The sequence below is a fragment of the Bombyx mandarina genome, chromosome 26 (assembly GCF_030267445.1).
Source record: "Bombyx mandarina strain Sakado chromosome 26, ASM3026744v2".
Lineage (NCBI taxonomy): Eukaryota > Metazoa > Arthropoda > Insecta > Lepidoptera > Bombycidae > Bombyx > Bombyx mandarina.
Genome location: NC_143232.1, coordinates 4,072,626 through 4,093,293, shown reverse-complemented (window position 1 = coordinate 4,093,293; position 20,668 = coordinate 4,072,626). Strand labels below are relative to the sequence as shown.

General features: G+C 39.2%; 1 protein-coding gene across 2 annotated transcripts in view; it reads left to right on the top strand.

Moving 5' to 3' along the window:
* LOC114248399 (octopamine receptor beta-2R) overlaps positions 1-20,668 on the top strand; it is a 168,644-nt gene that overhangs the window by 115,147 nt on the left and 32,829 nt on the right. Inside the window, exon 3 of one of the 2 annotated variants that reach the window (XM_089738918.1) lies at positions 8,135-8,166. The exons of the other annotated variant lie outside the window; for it this stretch is intronic. The gene's annotated coding sequence lies outside the window, so the exon portion shown is untranslated. The remainder of the gene's footprint in view (positions 1-8,134; positions 8,167-20,668) is intronic. 2 annotated transcript variants of the gene reach the window in all.

Below are 20,668 nucleotides of genomic sequence, written 5' to 3'. Positions count from 1 at the left end.
GCGAGGAGGTGGTCACGACTTCAGTATTGAGGAAACCGAAGCATGAAGAAGAAGGTTATTAGAATTTAATATGCATATTAATATTTGACTACCCTAACAAGTTCTTCTTATCCTTATTCCACACCATGTGGGGTCAACGCAGCTTGTTGTCTTAGCATGGAGCATACTTGACGTTAACCCTGCTCTTGCTGACGTGCCCCTTGCACTTCTCATCCGACCTACGATCAGAACCCGGTTAGAGTAGGAGGGTTCCCGCATTCAATAGTAAAACCAGATTCGAGGTACCACCCCGAGACGCCCGACCGACAGTTAGTTGTATCTTAGCCTACCACAAGAAAGATAAGAACGAGGCGTACTAGACCTCGTCCCGCACTTAAGTGTTAAGATACGAGGTCGAAAACACAATTGAATTGCAGATTGCAATTGCAGATGCAAACATCCGCTGCTTCAAGTATAACTGCTTCCTGGCATAAATAGCCCGCAAGCCTTTGTCGATATCTTTCCTACCTCATTGTAAGTGGCAACTGCAACCCACAGACACAACGTAATTTTACTACCCTTACCCAAACAGTAGGTCAGAGTATTGTTGCCCTAATGTTAACTACCCTGACCTTGCCTACTTCAGCCTCGAAACGTTGGAGTGCTTGTGACCGAAGTAAACAAGATGGCGATACATAAGACACTTAAACGTGCGTTCTATGACTACTAGTACCGTGCCACAATCCTTTCATCGTGGCCGCTGGTATCTAACTATACATTCCCGATCCTACGGACCGAAGGTAAACAGTCGACGTCGCCCAATACACATAATTCAGATCCTCCCGATCCACTAACGGTGCTTTTATGTACCATAAGCCGGTAAACGTTCTCGTCGAACCCGTCCTTGCGACGAAGGGCTCAGTGAGTAAATTAACCCACAGATACAGCCCACTGAGTTTCTCGCCGGATCTTCTCAGTGGGTCACGTTTCCGATCCGGTGGTAGATTCTGCGAAACACTAGTCTTGCTAGAGTTAGTGTTAGCAACATCGTCGGGTTTGAGCCCCGTGAGCTCACCTACACCTACTTGTTAAAGTTACGCTGAAATGACTCTCAAGACTATCAGCATAATAGGGAAAAAACCGTACCACTGATTACGTTACGTATCACTAATACCTAGAAAGATTTACCGAATTTTCAATAACATTAAAATTGTATTAACCTCGCGCACCGAAAACTCGACCTTACGGGATGTTATTTGAGGCATTTCGTTTCGTCTGGATGCCTCAAATGAATGGTGCCTACGAAATACGAGCGCGATAGTCTATGAAAAAAAAATATATTCGAACATCGATGGTGAATTTATCTTCTTTCGTGTTTCAATTTTGTACAGTAAACGATATAAAATTTTAAATAAAGGTGAATTTAAATAAAATCAATTGAATTTCGACTAATGACAGTACAATAATATTATTATATATAGCATTGTCAGAATTACCAAGGTCGCAAGCCATCAGGAATATCATAAAGAAACAGGATTGTTATGTTATTTGAACTATACTCTGCCAAATGTAGCATTTATATATTATAATTTTAAAACTAATAAAAAGAACTCTGCAGTTTTCTGTCAATCCGGCGGCCCTGCTGCACGCCGGCTGTTATCAAAAGCAGGCCGCTCTACAGTTGGTCATCAGCGAAGTTAAAGCCTGGAGCATGAAGACTCTCCTGGAGCCGTTGGACGACGATCCCTAAAGTTGCATCCAAGGGCGCTCCCGGTGCTTTCGAATTGGGACGGTCCCCTTCGTGAGTCCACCATCTTGCAGGAGATGACGGAACAGAAAGGAAGAGCTCTTCCCTCGATCGATCCGTTGTTGTCGAGCCGGGAGTCGGAGAAGACAGTATGAACTTACATCCCGGCCGGTGTAAGCGATGGCGGCCACCCCCAGTAAAGGTCACGGGGCGACCTGAGAGGGTAGCGTGGCACGCTACCCGTACTCTAACATGCAGCCCAGGAGTAATACCGGGGGGAACAGGTTGGCGGTGTATGGCGTCTTAACCTAGTAGGCTGGTTCTGGCCCAGCGGGGTGTTTCGGGACACCAGTGGAATCGCCTAAGCAATCTGACGGGCTGCCGTACTGAGTAGGCTGACGTTGCAGAGCTTCGTTCTTCGTCATGAAGGCTCTGTCAGCCAGGCGTCTTTGGGGCGAGCCGCGTGACCGGTTGTAGCGTTAACCGCGGTAAACCCTTTACTGCACCCCGATCCTGACCTCAGGGTAGATTGGATGCTTAGGCGAGAGTACAGGGGAGTCGTTTATTGGGTAGGGCCCTAAATACAATCCCTTGAGCCAGTTCTTGAGGCAGTCCATTGCAAGCATCAGCGTGCTGTCCAATCCACATACCCCGCGCACTCCCAAGCGCAGTGGCCTCATAGGAGGTTCGCCCCCGCTAAATAAAAATACCTCCTTTAATTCGAAGGTAGCTCTCCAGGCATCCCAGCAAATTATATTAGACTGTTCTAGAAACAATAAATCCGATAATTTGAACGATATGTTTCTCGTAGCTCTCCATTTAAAGTAAGAGGTTCACGATTGACAAATGACAAAACCTAAAATTCACTTCACACCTTAAAGAATGCTGTATAGATTGTATAAAACATAAACAAGATTGAATCGTGAAAGTGCTTTGGAGAATAATAATCAAAGGCTTCAAACATTGATCACTTAACGGGGCGTATTACAAGAAGCCATAGAATTTGATTTGAAAATTCAATTAGAACGTTCGACTTCAGGCAAACACCAATCATCTCGATGTTACGTATTATCTACGCTCTCGGAGCTGAAGATTTCCGTGGAAACGTTTACTTAGTTACAATGCCTTTTAAACATGAACAATACTTTGAGATTAATGGGGAACCTTTTGATGATAGCGATGTCCCAAATTCGATCCAGAAATTTCTAGAACAATTTTATCAGCAACGCTATTCCCGGTATTAATCTTGATAGCTTGCGTGACCCCTCGTTTCAAAATATTATGGGAGCCCATAGACTTCATGACGTCACCGCCGATGACAATGGATTGCAGTCATAATTGTATTACGCAGAGACTTTCCGAACAACAACCAAACTCTTAAAAGTAAACAAAAAAAATCGTAATGTCGAAAAAAATTATAATGACAGTAAAAACGCGAGATAAAACCTTAAAGGTAATTTTAATTACTAGTGGTCACCCGGTAGTCGAAATTCGACTATAATTAATTGAAATTATATTATAAGTTTGTACACTATTATGATTCCATTTTCAGAGACTCTTATACTTCTATATTCACAAATTTCGCCCAGACTATACTATAGAAAAATATTCATATAAAGACAAACAATATTTAATTTATTCTCAATTTGACCACAGACGTCAAGAACAAAAGTTTGACAATAAATAAATAGTATGCATGCGTGTGTGCATCAAATACATAGTAGTGTGTGTAATGTTTTCTTTATTGATTTAATGTATCTATTAGGTATGCATTATTAAAAAAATATTAGCATTTTGCACTTCTTCTCTATATTCTCTATAAGTGTGGTAAATTTCATACTCCTCCGTCCGCTCAATTTTCGTAAAAAGGGATACAAAATTTTTGCTTCACGTATTAATATATAGATGTCGACGACTCGCGGAAACCGAAGGAGTAATTAAACTAAAGTTATCCAACCCCTAAAAGCATTCATAGCGCTAACTTACCCATCAAACTCCGATATCAAATATTCCCAAAGGTCTTCACTGCGGCAAACAATAAACGTTAACCTGCCCCATGGTTCCGTACGTGGCGCGAATCCACAAGCCTTATGCGATATTAGAACGATTCGTTTATTGTAATTCCATGCGTGGCCCTTGAAATACCGGTTGAGGGTCGTTTGGGCAGTTTCCAAGGAAAAACGCTGCTCTTTAGTATTGATAGGACGGATTGTGAGCCTGTACTACTAATTTGCATCTCGTTATCTTATTATAAGTCTAACCTAAACTAATTGGCTCTGATGGCCCTGTTCATCCACAAATACCCTTTTATTGAAGTGAAACTTCTTTAGAATCGTTGTGATTTCAAACTCGATGAAACGAAACGAAAAAATAAGTGTGTCGCGATTGGCTTGTCTAAGCGGCTCCGAGTGGCGCCGAAAATCACGAAGCGCTCCACACGGTCTCGCGCCCCCGACTGGTTCAGTGTGTTTTTGACGTCCGTGCACGCTGTCGTGGCTCTCGGAGCGCCCTGAGATACTTTTATTTCTATTTAGCTTGTTATCAACAGATGTCCCTGCACGTAAATTCAACAGTTCCTGAATCGCGGTGACGAGATGTTACACAGTTGATAGACGTTCTTGTATTTCTCTTGCTAAATCATACTTACCTAGCGTAGCGATACTGTGATCATGCAGGCGGTTCCCCAGGGTGAGGCTGCTCCATTGCACTGCGGATTGGTTGACCCTTGCGATTATTTTATTTATATAAGTTTCACTTCTATTGTGTGTGATTTGCACAAACACACACTTTTTTAATACGAAAATGTGTACGTTATTATTACAGGTAGAATGACACGCGGACTACAAAATCGCGTGATTTCAACGAACTTTTGTGATTTAGGGCCAAACTTCTCGCGGTTTGACGGCTATAAAATTAGAGAAGTCTGTTCTTTTATAACAATTTTTTATTAATAGTTTCCGTGACGAGCGACTTTTGTTTTCGTGTTGTGATCATTACAGAAACACAGAAACTGCTACGTTCGGCAACTTCGCTTTTCCAGGATAATTTGCTCCCCTTCATTTCCTTTCAGGACGAATTTCCCTCCGCATTACTTCCTCAATTCTATGGTACGTCTTTCTTAAAATGGTTTCCAAAGATCCCTCAGTAATAACTAGTGGAATGACTGCACTCTGGCCTTAGTATGAATAGGGCTATAAACAAAGTGTTCCCAAGTCACATTTCTACCCAAAAAAATTTTTTTACTAGGAATAAGGAACTTTGATATCGGAGTCGACCGTGACTTCAAATATAATAAAAAATTCCGAACAAATAAATCTAATAATGTGTTCACGGAAATAATTTCACAATAGCACAGAATAGTAAACTTTGAAAAAATGGATTATTCTATGAAAATCTGCTTTTTTATTCCCTGCATATTCGTTGGTAGCCTAAAAAACTTTCAGCTACGCGCGGACGTATAGGTCAGCTCAAAGGCTCAACCTGAACCAAATTTCTAACGCTCAAAGGCAAAGTCGTCGTGGCCTAAAGGATAAGACGTCAGGTGCATTCGTATTAAGCGATGCACCGGTGTTCGAATCCCGCTGGCGGGTATCAATTTTCTAATGAAATAAGTACTTGACAAATTTTAATGTTAACGATTTACTTCCACGGTGAAGGAATAACATCGTGTAATAAAAATCAAACCGGCAAAATTATAATTTGCGTAATTACTGGTGGTAGGACCTCTTGTGAGTCCGCATGGGTAGGTAACACCACCTTGCCTATTGCTGCCGTGAAGCAGTAATGCGTTTCAGTTTGAAGGGTGGGGCAGCCGTTGTAATTATACTGAGATCTTAGAACTCATATCTCAAGGTGGGTGACGCAATTTACGTTATAGATTTCTATGGGCTCAGGTAACCACTCAACATAAGGTGGGCTGTGAGACCGTCCACCCACTAATTAAATTAAATAAAATAAAAAACACTAGCCATAACTTCGCAGTATCACCGGATCAGAATCGCGACTCACTGAGAAAGATCCGGCGAGTAACATAGTGGGTTCATTTGTTCAACTGCATTTGAGACTAAAGGCTAAAGGATAATATCACAGCGGGATAAATTGTGCAGCTTAAAAACTTTAAAAAAAAATAGCATTATTAAATAGCATACCGAACTAACTTTTATTGTCATGACTTTTATCCTGCTGTTACTGGTAAGAAAAATTTGAGCAAAAATATAAAATTGTTATATTGTCATCGCTCCCTTGATCCGTGTGGTAATTTTCAAGTTAATCGGACGTCTTTAAGTAAAAATAACGATTAAAGATTCCGTTACATAAATAGTAGCTAGCATGCCAAGCTAATAAGCTAAAGAGTACTAAAAAAGTTGTACACTTAAAATATTAAAACACAACAGCTTCAAATGTGATAATTATAAATTAGCACACAAGAAATAATTGTATGACGCAGGATAATAATATCAGTAGAGCCTCACCCTATTTATTGTGTGGCTGATTCGAAGCGGTATTGATATTTAATTAAATTCAACTTGAAAATCGTAATAAAGATTAATGATATTTCATTCATCCCGAAACCTACGTGCTGAAAACACACAAATATTTGTTTTAAATTGTAAATACGAAAGGCAATTTTGAACGGACATTTTAAAAATATTTACTTACAGCGTCATCATTGTGCCGTGTTGATTTTTGGTAAAAATAAATAATCTAAATTGGATTTGAAGGAATGTTTACAGACATCGTAACATCGTGTAATAAAAATCAAACCCGCAAAATTATAATTTGCGTAATTACTGGTGGTAGGACCTCTTGTGAGTCCGCGTGGGTGGGTACCACCGCCCTGCCTATTTCTGCCGTGAAGCAGTAATGCGTTTCGGTTTGAAGGGTGGGGTAGCCGTTGTAACTAAAACATAGGACCTTAGAACTTATATCTCAAGGTGGGTGGCGCTTTACGTTGTAGATGTCTTTGAGCTCCAGTAACCACTTAACACCAGGTGGGCTGTGAGCTCGTCCTGTCAAATAAGCAATAAAAAAAAAAATAATTAAATAACTCACTATAATATTAATATTGGAAACAAATTAGTGTTTTCAAAACTTAAAAAAATATGTTTGTTTTTTAGTTTTTTTTTTATGCTTCTAATATCGAGAAATGGAAATAAAATTTCATTACCAAGCTCGTAAGTCGAGCGCCCACGCGTCACCAGAATACATTGAACCCGCGCATAATTTCATTATTAAAAACTGTAGATGATACGTACAAAAGTCATCCGTCAAATTAAGCTATGCGGCCTATTTAATTATGGATAATAATAATAATTTATATAATCTCTGGAATCGCCAGCAACTTATCTTTGTTTTCAGGAAAAACTCCTTTAAGGAGGGTACCAACAAAATATTATGTTCAGAAAAAAAAAGGTAAAGTTATTCCGCTTAAATCAAATGTTTAGTGATTGACAAAAAGGCAAAAAAAGAACACAAACGCACACAAACATTTACCCTTGTATTTATATATTAAAAATCAAAAAAATGTCCAAACTAATATATAAATCTATAGTGGTTTTTACGGATGTTCCGTTATAACTACTGAATCATGCATCCGATTGACTTGAAACTTGATATCCATGTAGAAAATACATGTACTTAATGGATAGGCTAATATTTATGAGTGTTGGACTCCCTACACCAGTTGCGGGGGCGTTAATGATGAGAATATTTGTGGGGGTGAGAAATAATAACGTTAATTTGAAATGCCCAGCGAGGCGAACGGGTACAGCTAGTAAGCTATAAGAGCTAGAGTTGAGAGTGATGAGAGTTGTCATACTTCTACTTTTTCCAAAGTTTGGAAAGATTCTTCACAGGAAAAAACTCAATACCCGAGAGCCCGTACAAAACGTATTTGAAGAGTTTGTTGGCTCCCGTAAACCTACCTGCCTTCTTTAAGACGGAAATTGAAAAATCACCGCTGCGCGGGCAGAAATGCATCAACACCATGGATGCATATTTGTTTGATAAAAATGAAAATCTTATACCTTTAAACGAGCAATTCTTGTATATATATAATAATATATATAATCTGAATCTCGGAAACGGCTCCAACGATTTTCATAAAATTTAGTATACAGGGGATTTTGGGGGACATGAATCGTTCTAACTACGATTTATTTTCAGAAAATGTTGTTTTATTCGTGTTTTCAATAATCAACTTTATCGATAATCAACTTTATGACTCTTCCCGACATCTATTGACGAATAATAATACTATTTTTACTACTTTTGTTTGTTTTATTGTATACAAAACTGAGGTATTTTATTTATCGATTGAGGCACAACGAAGTCTGCCGGGTCAGCTAGTAATATTATAGTTTATAATTGTATTACTTAGAATTTACTAAACATGTTTCTTTGTTACAGATTCAATGATGCAAACACCGATACTGCATTAGGTAATTAAAAATAACACTATTTGCTACTAGGACATAGGTCTGAAATAGTTGTTTTTTTGTTGTTGTTTAATTATTCGAGTTGCTTAAGCGCATATCCAATGCTAAGGAATCACCAGGGCCTATAGACATCACCACAGTCTTTGAGACATTGGATGAAGTTATCTGGCCAATTAACGAAAAAAGCTATGGATAGTCTCATACAACTTTTAGACACTAAGCAGTAACCATTGTTCAGCAGTACTATATTTAAGTCTTATTAGGGTGTATTGTAAGCGATCCCGCGTCCCGAGGGGAAGGTGATGGGAGAGATGTGCTCCGCACTGAGCGCTTCACTTTCCCCCTTTTGCCTTTTCATAAGTTCTGTCTCATGCGAGGCTTGGACGTTGGTTGTTGAGCTAAAGAAGGTTTTAGTCGGTTCGACTCCAACACACTCCGCCCGCCAATTCCAGTGGAGGGCGGAAGTCCGGCGATTTCCTCGGGAACAAAAAAAATAAGAAAATAAAATGGTAGTGGCATCTAGACAATTCGCTCTCACAGCATTAATATCCTCGTCACAATAAAGCTGTAATAAACAGTCCAATGATATTCCAATTCCGATAACATTCCTGTCCGGAATGTAATACGCCATTCGAAGCCGACAAAATCTGTCCGTATGAAAACGTAATGGCACGATGCAGGTGGCGCAACCATCAACTTAATTCAGTGCCATGCCGCACTGCAGGCATTTGTTAATTGCTTCATAAATTCACCGGGAATGCGCCGAAATTCGGGATAAATGTAACACTGATGAGTTAATGTACGCGCTATGTTCTTTTTGCCAAAGCGTAGTTTATCGTGAGGACTTTAATTTGGCAGTTAACATTGCCTAGGCAGCAACTGGTGGTTTAATTTTGATTCTTAGTAAGCGAGATGAAGTGATAGCGGAGGTTTGGATGTAGGAATTTCTATTAGTGATACCGTACCGGCACGTATTATCGTGCCTATTCACGTCGCGAATCGTAGATGCGGCCCGGCCCAGTTTATGGGGTCGTTAAACAATTTAGATTTAGCCTTCGAAGCGTTTGCCCGTCACGTTGTAATATCATAAGCTTTGCGTACAAGAAGATCGTACCATTCCAGATCCTCATAAACGACATGAATCAATGACATGACATGTCCTTCTTCAAAGGCCTGTGAAGAGTACTGAACGGTAGGCAGCGGCTTGGCTCTGCCCTTGGCATTTCTAAAGTCCATGGGCGACGGTAACCACTCACCATCAGGTGAGCCATACGCTCGTCTGCGTACTAGGGCAATAAAAAAAATATATATTGAATGAGCCGTTTAAACCTTCTGACTGCCTCAAGTCTGAACATCAAGATGTATAACCCCACTTAGTACGGTATAAGATGGCCTGTGTACTTTTTAGATCAACATTTTTGCAATCCAAATATCTATCTGAACATTTTAAATTTGATGCATTGATTTTGCTAGATTCGAAATTAAATTGCAATAAAATATACAAATTCCCAACGGAAGAAGTGAGCAAATCTGTTTTTACTAGTACTTTTACTGCAGAAATGGGCAGAAAAACTACCGACAGTATATTAAAAAAAGATGTGTGGTGTCGTGGGACACCGGATAGGAACGAAGTGCCTTATTATAAAAATGTTAATTTTAAGTTCTATTCGAGGTATAAAGAAAATAATTAATCGGGTATACAATTTTTAATAATGACTTTTATTGACAAAAAAAGAACGACTTTACAAAGTTATCAACTTCATTTTATTCACAATGATTTATAAAAAATATATTATAATAATATACAAAGAAACAGTTATTTAAATGAATAATAATAATAACCGTCATCACGTAGACTGTACATTAGACACTGTATAAATAATAAAAATCTTACGTTACGGACGTTTTTTCCCGGTTAGGGAAGAGTGCAGGGGAGTCGCTTAGTGGGTGGGCCCTAAAATCCTTGGGCCCGCCCGCTGTCTGCTCTCAACACCTGCGGATCGTTGAGTCCCACATACCACGACGTCGTAAGAGGTTCGGCAGCCGGCCCAAAGAAAAAAAAAAAGCCCTCCGCATCGTCTCATAAGGAACTTCGTTCCAAGAAGTCGCTGTAGTTCCACAGTCCACTACGATGACAGTCGATGTCAGTACGCTTCAAAATCTTAAAGAAATCCATTCGTCTAAATGTTTAGAGATGAATGAAATACATTCATAAAATATTTACGAGTAACACAGTTGACACGGGTCCAATTTGGCCCATACACTCTTTTACAGTAGAACGTAAACCATTTACAGTTTACTACCGCCTATCGGGTTTTATCACCGTGCGAACAGCCCCGTAATGTACCGCCACTTACACCGTATTGTAACATTGTTCGTGAATTGTAAACCTTAAACCGATATTCGTATGGCTTAGTTACGTTTGGCTCAGTCACGTTGGGAATATTTTGAGCGGTAGCAAACTCAAGAGATGATCGTAAACATCTTTATTTAAGCTTATGCTGCTTAAAAACTTTAGTTTTGTTTTTATTTATTGCTTAGATGGGAAGTTTATGGTTCAACTGTTGTTAAGTGGTTACCGGAGCCATCTTGAAGGCGTCGTGGCCTAAAGGATCGCTGCATTCGTATCTTGGTGGTAGGTCCTCTTGTGAGTCCGCACGGGTAGGTAAACACGAAATGCATTGTTGCTTCGCCGTAAAAATAGGCAGGGTAGTAGTACCAACCGAGGCGGCTCACAAGTTGTCTTTCCCCAGTAAAAACCATATTGTATCAAACAGCCATATTGACCAATCCCGCTTAACGTAAATTTGAAATAAATAAAAACCTACATAAAGAAAGTGTAATTAATCAAATCATATATATTTTTAATTGGTGTAATTAGCTGAGAGATTTTATTTTGTGGCTTTCATAGATGGACGAACAAAGGGCTTACTTAGTGATCATTGATGTATATAAAGGCATTGCTTCACTGTGAAAGATGATCGTGAATGAATTTTCTGGGTGGTTTGAGCTCTGGTACATATACTAGAAATAGACATAAGTGGGTACTCAATGAGTAACAACAGGTCCTAAAAGTTTTTCGAACAAGATGTTGCGTTGTGGTGAATGAAAGAGAGTGGACTGTATTTATTCGGTTTAGTATCTTTATTAGTCCATAAGCATTCCCGATCCTGCGGAAAGAATGGAAAGCAGTCGACGTCGCCCAAAACACGTCATCTCGGATCCTCCCGATCCACTAACGGTGCTTCTAGGTACTTCAAGCACCGGTCACCGTTCTCGTCGAACCCGTCGTTTGCGACGAAGGGCTCGACGAGTAAATTAACTCTCAGACACAGCCCACTGAGTTTCTCGCCGGATCTTCTCAGTGGGTCGCGTTTCCGATCCGGTGGTAGATTCTACGAAGCACGACTCTTGCTGGGGTTCGTGTTAGCGTCGTCGTCAGGCTTTAGCCCCGTAAGCTCACCTACTAGTTAAGGTTCCGCTGGAATAGCCTCTCTAGGCTACCAGATTAGGTAGGAAAAAAAAGTCCATAAGTGACAAATTAAACATATATGAAATATGAAATCGATGTGTCGCCCTTGGCGGTTGGAATTGAAAAAAAGGTAAAACGTCATAGCGGACGTCGCTCGTTGACACTTTTGACGTTCAGAATTCAAACAAAGAACATGTCTTACATTAAATTAAGCCAAAAACATTTCATGCTAGCCCTTTTTTTTTTTTTTGGTCAGGAGGAAATCGCCGGACTTCCGCCCTTTTCTGGGGATACTGGGCGGGGTATGTCAGAGTCAAACTGACTAAAACCTCCTGTCGCTCAACAACCAACGTCCAAACCTCGCATGAGACAGAACTCATGACAAGGCAAAGTGGGGAAAGTGAAGCGTTTAGTGCGGAGCACATCTCTCCCATCACCCTCCCCCTCGGGACGCCGGACTGGCGGTCGTCGGCGCCACGACCACCAGTCCTCTCGGTCGGCAGACTGTCCGAAGCCCGCCTAGATGGCGCCGGTTAGAGTGGGTTACCCTACGGAATACCCCGCTGGGCCAGAACCAGCGTGGGTCGAGGATAGCCGGCCTTCCATCACCCGGATGCTTTTGCGTAAAACGCGTGCAGAGCAGCTTGCATGACGTCTTCTTAGGCCCCCCTCGCCGGTCCCCAGACCAACATGTGAGGGGGACCCGAAACACTTAAAGGGCCAGGGCTTGGGCGATATCCGCCTCCCTGGCCCCCGCTCGACGGCGGCGGGATTGTGCGTCTCTCACGCGCCCCGCCGCCTCCTTCTGCGAGTGCACCATCTCGAGCATCGCCTTCCACGACTCGTCGTAGCCGAGCATCGATGCCACAACACTCGGCAACGACAAGTCGGTTCCTATTTTTGCGACGAGGACCCGGCGCCACCCCTCCCATGCGGGGCAGGCGACGAGCGTATGCTCTGCCGTGTCCAAGTCGCAACCACAATGGTGGCACTCTACCGTCGGCTCGGCTGTGATCCGGTGCAGGAACTCACCGAAACAACCATGCCCAGTGAGCACCTGCGTGAGCCGGAAAGTGAGGCGTCCTCTGTCACGATTCACCCAATCCACAAGGACCGGGCGAATCGCCTCGACGGTCCTACGACCAGCCGTAGGATCAGCCAGCCGTCTGGACCATGACTCCAGCATGCTAGCCCAAGTCTTTTTTTTTTTTTTTTTTCTCGTGTAGCCAACGTTTCCACCCATGAATGACTTTTCCTTCTCATAGTACCATCTAAGTATCGGTCTTTAACACTCCGTACTATTGCTCGTGACTTATGAATATCTTCAATACGGGGAAAACGATTAAATTTCTCCAATCAATTCAAATTCGTTACCATATCATATCTATTTAGTGCTCTTATAAAATAATACGTCTCGACGTTGGCTCGTAACAAAAAGCTCTATTTTTAGTCAGTCTAATGTACTACGGTACAAAGTCGCCTGCTGATACTTTTGATTTATTATTAATATCAAAATTTATACCAATAATACGATATGCTATAATGGCACAACCAACCTACGATATAGTCTACGATACAGTCACTCGCAAAACTGATATCTTTTTTATGTGGGACTGGATAATTGGTCCGTCAGCTCAAAGTCGCTCAGCGAGCCATGGAAAGAGCCATGCTCGGAGTTTCTCTGAAGGATAAAATCCGGAATGAGATTATTCGACAGAGAACTAAAGTCATCGACATAGCTCAAAGAGTCAGCAAGCTGAAGTGGCAGTGGGCTGGCCATATATGCCGTAGGACTGACGATCGCTGGAGCAGACGGGTTCTCGAGTGGAGACCGCGCAGCGGAAGACGTAACGTGGGACGCCCCCTGGCTAGATGGTGCGATGACCTCCGCACGGTGACCGGCAAGAAGTGGATGAGGAGAGCCGCAGACCGGGCTCAGTGGTGTAGATTGGGATAGGCCTATGTCCAGCAGTGGACGACTGTGGGCTGTTGATGATGATGATGATGGATAATTCTGTGTGAATATCACAACCGCTATCAATTCATTAGATTTTTTTTTGTCTTACGATGCTATGACTCGCTATAAGATTGTTTTTAATTTATATTTTTATTGAAATTCACCTCGGACGGTGCAATAGATAGTCGATTTTATACTCCAACGATTTTATGGGCGGATAAAGAATTATGTGACGGCAGCACAGAGTGTGGACTTGTAAATTTTATTTTCGACTGATAGAAAATACTTTATAGCTTACATTTGGCTTATTAATTACTATTATGGACGTTTAACAGAAATTATAATCTAAAATTAGAAATCACGACTCAAAATATAAAAAAAATATAATTAGAACAATATAAAATACAATTTTCAACAATTATTGATTTTAAATACTAATGACAAAATGTGGGTAACTAAGTTGACACGCGAATGTACAACGTCCGTCTATCCCTGGTGCCGAGATCAGAAAGAGGCCGTGAACGAGGCAATATGTTAGTGGTGTCCTCAACTCCCCTCTTCAACTCCGACCAGTCTGAAGTCGCTGCTATATTACGTCAGCAGGCCACCCCCACTTCCTAGGTCTTCTTTCCTTAGACTAATGTATACAGATATGTATTATTTTGCAGTGAAGATTTGGCCAGTACGTTTTTGGTAACAAAGTACCAGACCCGAAATACTCAAGCAAGCATTTGAGTACAATATCATAGCACAAGAATCTATGGTCTCTAATAAATATGTTCACCTATGCTATAAACACCTAATATGTCGTCTCGCATTAAAACTGTATTATTTCAAAACTTACTAATTTTACATGAGAGTGTTTTATAAATTTAACTTGTGATATTTTTAATATCAATCATCTTTGCAACATTTATTTTTTATTTTTTTACCAGTTACATTATTTGTGTTTTAAAAACAGTAAGATTTTATTAATAGTAGTCAAAATATAAGTAAACTAAAAAAAAAAACTATAACTAAACTACGCTCTTTTGACAGTATTTATGAGAAAAATACTTGTGATACCAAATGATTCCGCATTATAAGTCAATTTCGAATATTTTTGGAAATTGTACACTTTTAATGCGAAAAGACGATATATCCATGTCTAATCTAATGTCCAATCTAATAGATTCATTCGTAACTAATCCTTCCATCAAAGCACGGGGAAAACTATAACGGACAACAACAAAATTATTGTTTCAGAACAAACAAAAACTTCAAATGAAAAATAAACATTAATTATCATCCAACGAATGATATAGAATTATTTTTAGGGAAAACATTGATCGCTTTTTAATAGCCGTATACAGTTAAAACTGGCTAAGTTACCCTCGACTCTGTCACGAATTCCGCCGATTATACCCTAATGAGTGTTTTCGCATTAAACACATCGACTTGGCTCCATTTACGTGACACCCGTAACATTAATGAGATATAATCTGGTAATTTAACATTGATTGGATTGATAGTATTTTTGCCGTCAAAGATTGCTTTAACACCTACATTATAATGTTCATTATACCGGTGTTCAAATTCCGTAGGCAGGTAATAATTTTTTTTAATAAGAAAGTGCGTACTGAATACTTGTTCAAGATGAGCTTTCACATTGACGGAATACCATTGGTAATAAAAATCACTTAAAAAAAATAAGCGTACAGTCACTGTTGGCATTTGAAATATAAAACTGCTCCAGGTAGGTTACTTATTTTAGGTTTATTTATTCCTCTTGGATGCAATTGAAACTCTGAAATTACGCCTCAAAGTGGGTAGTAGCATTCAGTGGCTAAGTTTAGAACTCTAAAAACTTTTCATACCAGATAAGCCGTGAAGGTCGTTCTGTTAGATACGCATTAAAACTTACTTAAAAAAAAAGTAGGTACATACATTAAAAAATCTCCCTCGCATTGAACTATCGCTGCATTCGTTCCAAGAATCTCCAAAACTTCAATTTAAAATGCCCTCAACTTTTCAGATGATATTAAACTACTTGCAAATGACACTGGGCTCTTTTCAAACCCCGTTTGAAGTATTTTCGTGAGCATTTTCGATTAAAGCAGTAAACAATGTTATTTATTCGTGACAAGACGTCACATGAGCCACATTCTTTGTATGAGCTGTGCGATATGGTTTGAACGAGAGAATAATTTTGGGGATAAATTGTATTACCATTTAATTGAGTCCTCGTGGCTTTTAGTGAGTTCTGGAATTCTTTGTCTATAGATCCAGTAACAATTTAATATCAAACGGCCCTTGAGACCATTTATTATAATAAATTACAGCAACAAAAATAAATATGCGTAACATTAATTCATAATAACATTATAAAGTAGACCAAAGATTGGACTAAATTTCGATTTTATTAGTAAGTTTTATTAAGAAGTCTCTCTCTATCTGCTAAGCCGTTATTTCATTTGAAAGCTTGTGAAAACTGGTTACACATACCTCAGTGACTTTTGTTTATTGTAAGAGTAGCTGATTTCTTGAAATCGATTGTGTGAGACTCTCTGAAAGTTTATTTGGCAATGCATATAGCAATTACGCAAGTGCAAGCAATACTTTAACAATGTTTGACTTCAATTAGATAAAAAATGTCAGCGCATACAAACAGACAAACAAATATTGATTGTTTAATAGTATTTTTGGAAACCTAATTGAAAATTAACGAGCCGTTAATTTGTAAACACATTTGCTAATTAGAATAAATATACATATTATTATTATTGTGTGTGAAGTGACTATTTGGAACTCGACAAGCCTGTGCAGACACTAACTTTATGAGTATATTGTTTAAATGAATTTCAGCAGTTGTTTGCAGCTTGGCTGGATTCCTGGCATGACTGTTGTCTATGAGCGACAGTTACCATTTACCATCTACTCGTCTACTTGAAAAATCTTTAACATAAGCTGTAGATAGAATGGATGTGAACAAAAATAGATGTGCAATATTACTTACGTCCCCTCAAACTTATATTTTATTCACACTAAGAACTAAAGGTTTTCCTCAAGCATTAGAAGTTTCCTGATTCGGAAGGTATCTTTGTAAGTGCCCAGTGGAAGGCTTCGAAATTTTAATGTAAGGGATTTCCATGCAATTTCCCCAAAAGAAAAACAATCCAGCTTTACTTTTAATATGGTTTATTATGAGCTCGCACAAGTAGGGCCAATTTCCAAAAAGACTGAACAGCCATTACACAAAACAATCGAGAATTTGGATCTTTGTGCAAGTAGGTGGTAGGTAAGTGCACAATTTAGGCAATTAGCATTTCAACTCTTTCTGCGCCTTCGAACTTAAGACATTTAGCGCTTACTGCCAGACACTCATCTATTTTTGGAGTCTATTTTAATATGAATTTAATATTCCTTATTGTTTCATACAAAATCATCGTAATCGCTGCCAGGCACCTTGAGAAGTAGTGTTAAAATCTCAATGGCATCAAAATATTGGTTGTCCTCCTTTTCGATCATGGATATGCTCATGGTCATATACTTTATTTTATAATGTCGGGAATGACAGATTAAATAGCTCATGTTCATAAAGGTATTTGTTTACGTCAAGCTGTTTCAATGAATTTGCAGAAATAACATTCGCGAATTTAAATCCTAAATCTTATTGCGTCAGAATGACGTCTTCACCTCAATTTCCTAAAGAAAGATTAGGTGTTGTGATTGCACCAATACTAAATAAAATTATTATCATTTTCGTTAATTTCAATGCAATCTCAGAATAATTTGCTTCTTTTATATAATGAAGAAGAATTTCATTAAATTCCTCTTGACATATTAAGACATTAATTTTGAGGCATCTTTACTGTTTATTACATATTCCTTCAGCTTAAGATCAAATCAACCCAATACTGCTTTTGATATAATACTCATAAGTAAACAAAAGTTTAATTTTAATTTATGCTTCAAAAAGTACGTACCATAAATATACAAACGATAGCTAATGAAGCAACTTTTCAATATCCCGTAGATTAGATTTTGGTATTTAATCTCCACCTTTAATATTTCCTAGTACTTTCGGATAATTTTCGTCAAACGCCAGGAATTTCAAGGTGGGTGTTAAGTGGGCAGTGATAACATTAACAGGAGCAATACATACTTCGATTCTGAGGCTTGTCAAATTTTATTTAGTTTAGTTTGTACGTAGGCCGTATTTACCATTCACATCCACAATAAATATAATACCGTGCTATGATGTCCAAATGAAAGAAAGTAGACTTCAAAAAAATAAAACAAGAATATCAATCAGTATAATCAAGATCATTTAAATATTAATGTTTAAAGATAACTCCAAAAATAATGGTCTGCTTTTGATTAAATTCAAATGGGGTTACATGAGAAGTACTAGCTGTCAAATAAGAAATGAATAATGAAAATAGGTTCACCTAGAACCAAAGTTCAGAGGTACGACAAAAAAATACATTCGAATTGAAAAACTCTTGTGAAGTCGACTAAAAAAAATAGTGCGCGTTCAATTTGATGCACGTGAAAGAAGTGAAACTTCTTTTGCAGTGTGTAGTATTGTGGTTTTCTTCATTTTCCATCTTTAAATATTATTTTTCTTGTAATAGGGAATGCTGTGTATAATAGAACCGATATCTTCATCATTTACGTATATTTTAAGTTATATTATTATATAGAAAATCCTTCATTAAAAATAAAATATAAAATAGTTAATATGTTACTGTCATCTATAGCGGCAATGAGAAACTAATAACAAGCCATCTAGTGGCCGACGCCCGTAAACACGTTCTCTTTCTCCCTCTCTCGAAGGTCAATTGGTTCGCAAGACGCTCTGTCTATTTTCTCACTCTTGCTCGTCCCAAATTGTATCTTTTCTCTCTAGCCATAACGAATCTGTCGCGATAAATTTTACTCTCAGCACGTCTAAAGAAGTAATTAATGCGTAACAATCTCGTGTTCTAATTTGAAGGGGAGACAGTCATAATTCAAGACAAAATATGACTTCAACCTCAAGCCTCAAAGAAGTTAGTGAAGTTCAATTGCCATGTCCATGCCCATTACAAGAAAAAAAAATGCAAAGCTACATATATCGTTTCCAATTTTTCCAAAAACGTAGCGTGCATGGTAAATAGAACAAAGTTTTTTCATTTGGAGCTCAGCCAAAGTCGTACATTGGTCAAACACTCCGAAAGCAAATTCAAAGGCTTAATGAATCCATGAAACTGTACTTTTATCGATCAAGACTCAGCCGTGAAACAGACATACTGTGGCGGTAGCCGTCATTCAATACAAGATATTTGACAGATGCCTGAATCTCGCTTGCGACATTTTCAAGATAAGCTTGCATATATACAAATTTCGAACAACCCCGTCAAACTATTTAATCCCGTTTTTGCAGGATAGCCGTCGGAGCCCCGTGGTTCGTCAGGAATACCGACCTGCACGACAACCTGGACCTAGAGTCCATCAGTAAGTATCTATAGTCGGCATCGATGCGCCACTTTGATAAAGCGGCACGACACGAAAACCCTCTCATCGTGGCCGCCGGTAACTACATAGCCGATCCTGCGGACCAAATGGTAAACAGTCGACTTCGCCCAAAACACGTCATCTCGGATCTTCCCGATCCACTAACGGTGCTAAATTAACCCACAGACACAGCCCACTGAGTTTCTCGACGGATCTTTTCAGGGGGTCGCGTTTCCAATCCGGTGGTAGATTCTGCGGCTCTTGCTAGGGTTCGTGTTAGCAACATCGTCAGGTTTGAGCCCCGTGAGCTCACCTACAAATTCGGCGAATCTAGAATAACCCCTCGAGGTTACTACTATAGGTAGGAAAAAGAAAAAAGAAAAAAAAACAACATTGGGACCGTTCTACCGAGCAATGTCACCTGCTCAGTGGAAGATCTTCCCTCCGTTGTTAAATATTCTAAATTGGTGACCCCGACGCGATATTGACTGGTACGGTAGTCAGCGCCGCTGATCGCTCGGTCGAGGGTCGTGAGTTCGATTCCTAATATTGCTTCACAATCATAATCTTCGTGGATCTAGGAAGGTATGTGTTTGTGTGTCCGCACAGACCTTGTAATACATAATATATATTTTTCTTTTATTTTTTTTATTTATTGCATAGGTTGGACGAGCTCGCAGCCCACCTGGTGTAAAGTGGTTACTGGAGCCCATAGACATCTATAACGTAAATGCGCCACCCACCTTGAGATAGAAGTTCTAAGGTGTCAAGTAACGGCTGCCCCACCTTTCAAACTAAAACGCATTACTGCTTCACGGCCGAAATATCTTGGTTTTTACAATAAAGTAATACACACAATACATAACATACAGGCCATTACTTTTTTATTACTCTCTATCGGAGCAGGAACAAACATTTGTGTGATAAACAAGTTTGTTTCGTCTTTGTCTGGCTGTTTAATATGTATATATATATTTGTATATTTTCAAAAGTATATAATATGTATTTATGTCAGTCTCTGGTTCCCATTGTAAACGGATTCCTAGTTTGGGACCAGATGTAACTATACTTGAGACCTTAGAACTTATATCTCAAGGTGGGTGGCGCATTTACGTTGTGGATGTCTATGGGCTCCAGTAAACACTTGACACCGGATGGGCTGTGAGCTCGTCCACCCTTGTAAGCAATAAAAAAAAAAGATGACCATGCATGACTTGTCCCTTGTTATCACTATTATTCTTAAAATTCCTTTATAAAACAGCAATTGGACGACTTCATTTCTATATTGACGTTTATTTTTAAAGCTTATTAAAATAGTTTAGTTTTGTTTTTTTGTTAGAACCAATATAGTTCATGTTTTTTTAAGTCGCGTGACAAATTTTAGTCAGGCGAGAGCCATTTTTTTAGTTACGTTTTTTAGACATGACCCATAGAAGATACAGGCTCACAATACGTCTCGCCATTGACTGTTTCACAAAATATGTATAAAGGTAATGTGTTTTATTTTATAAATTTAAAATACATTCATAACCTAATTAAATCCGCAAAGCAATTTCAAATATTCAACCTAAGCAGAAATTTCTGTTATAAAACCAAAT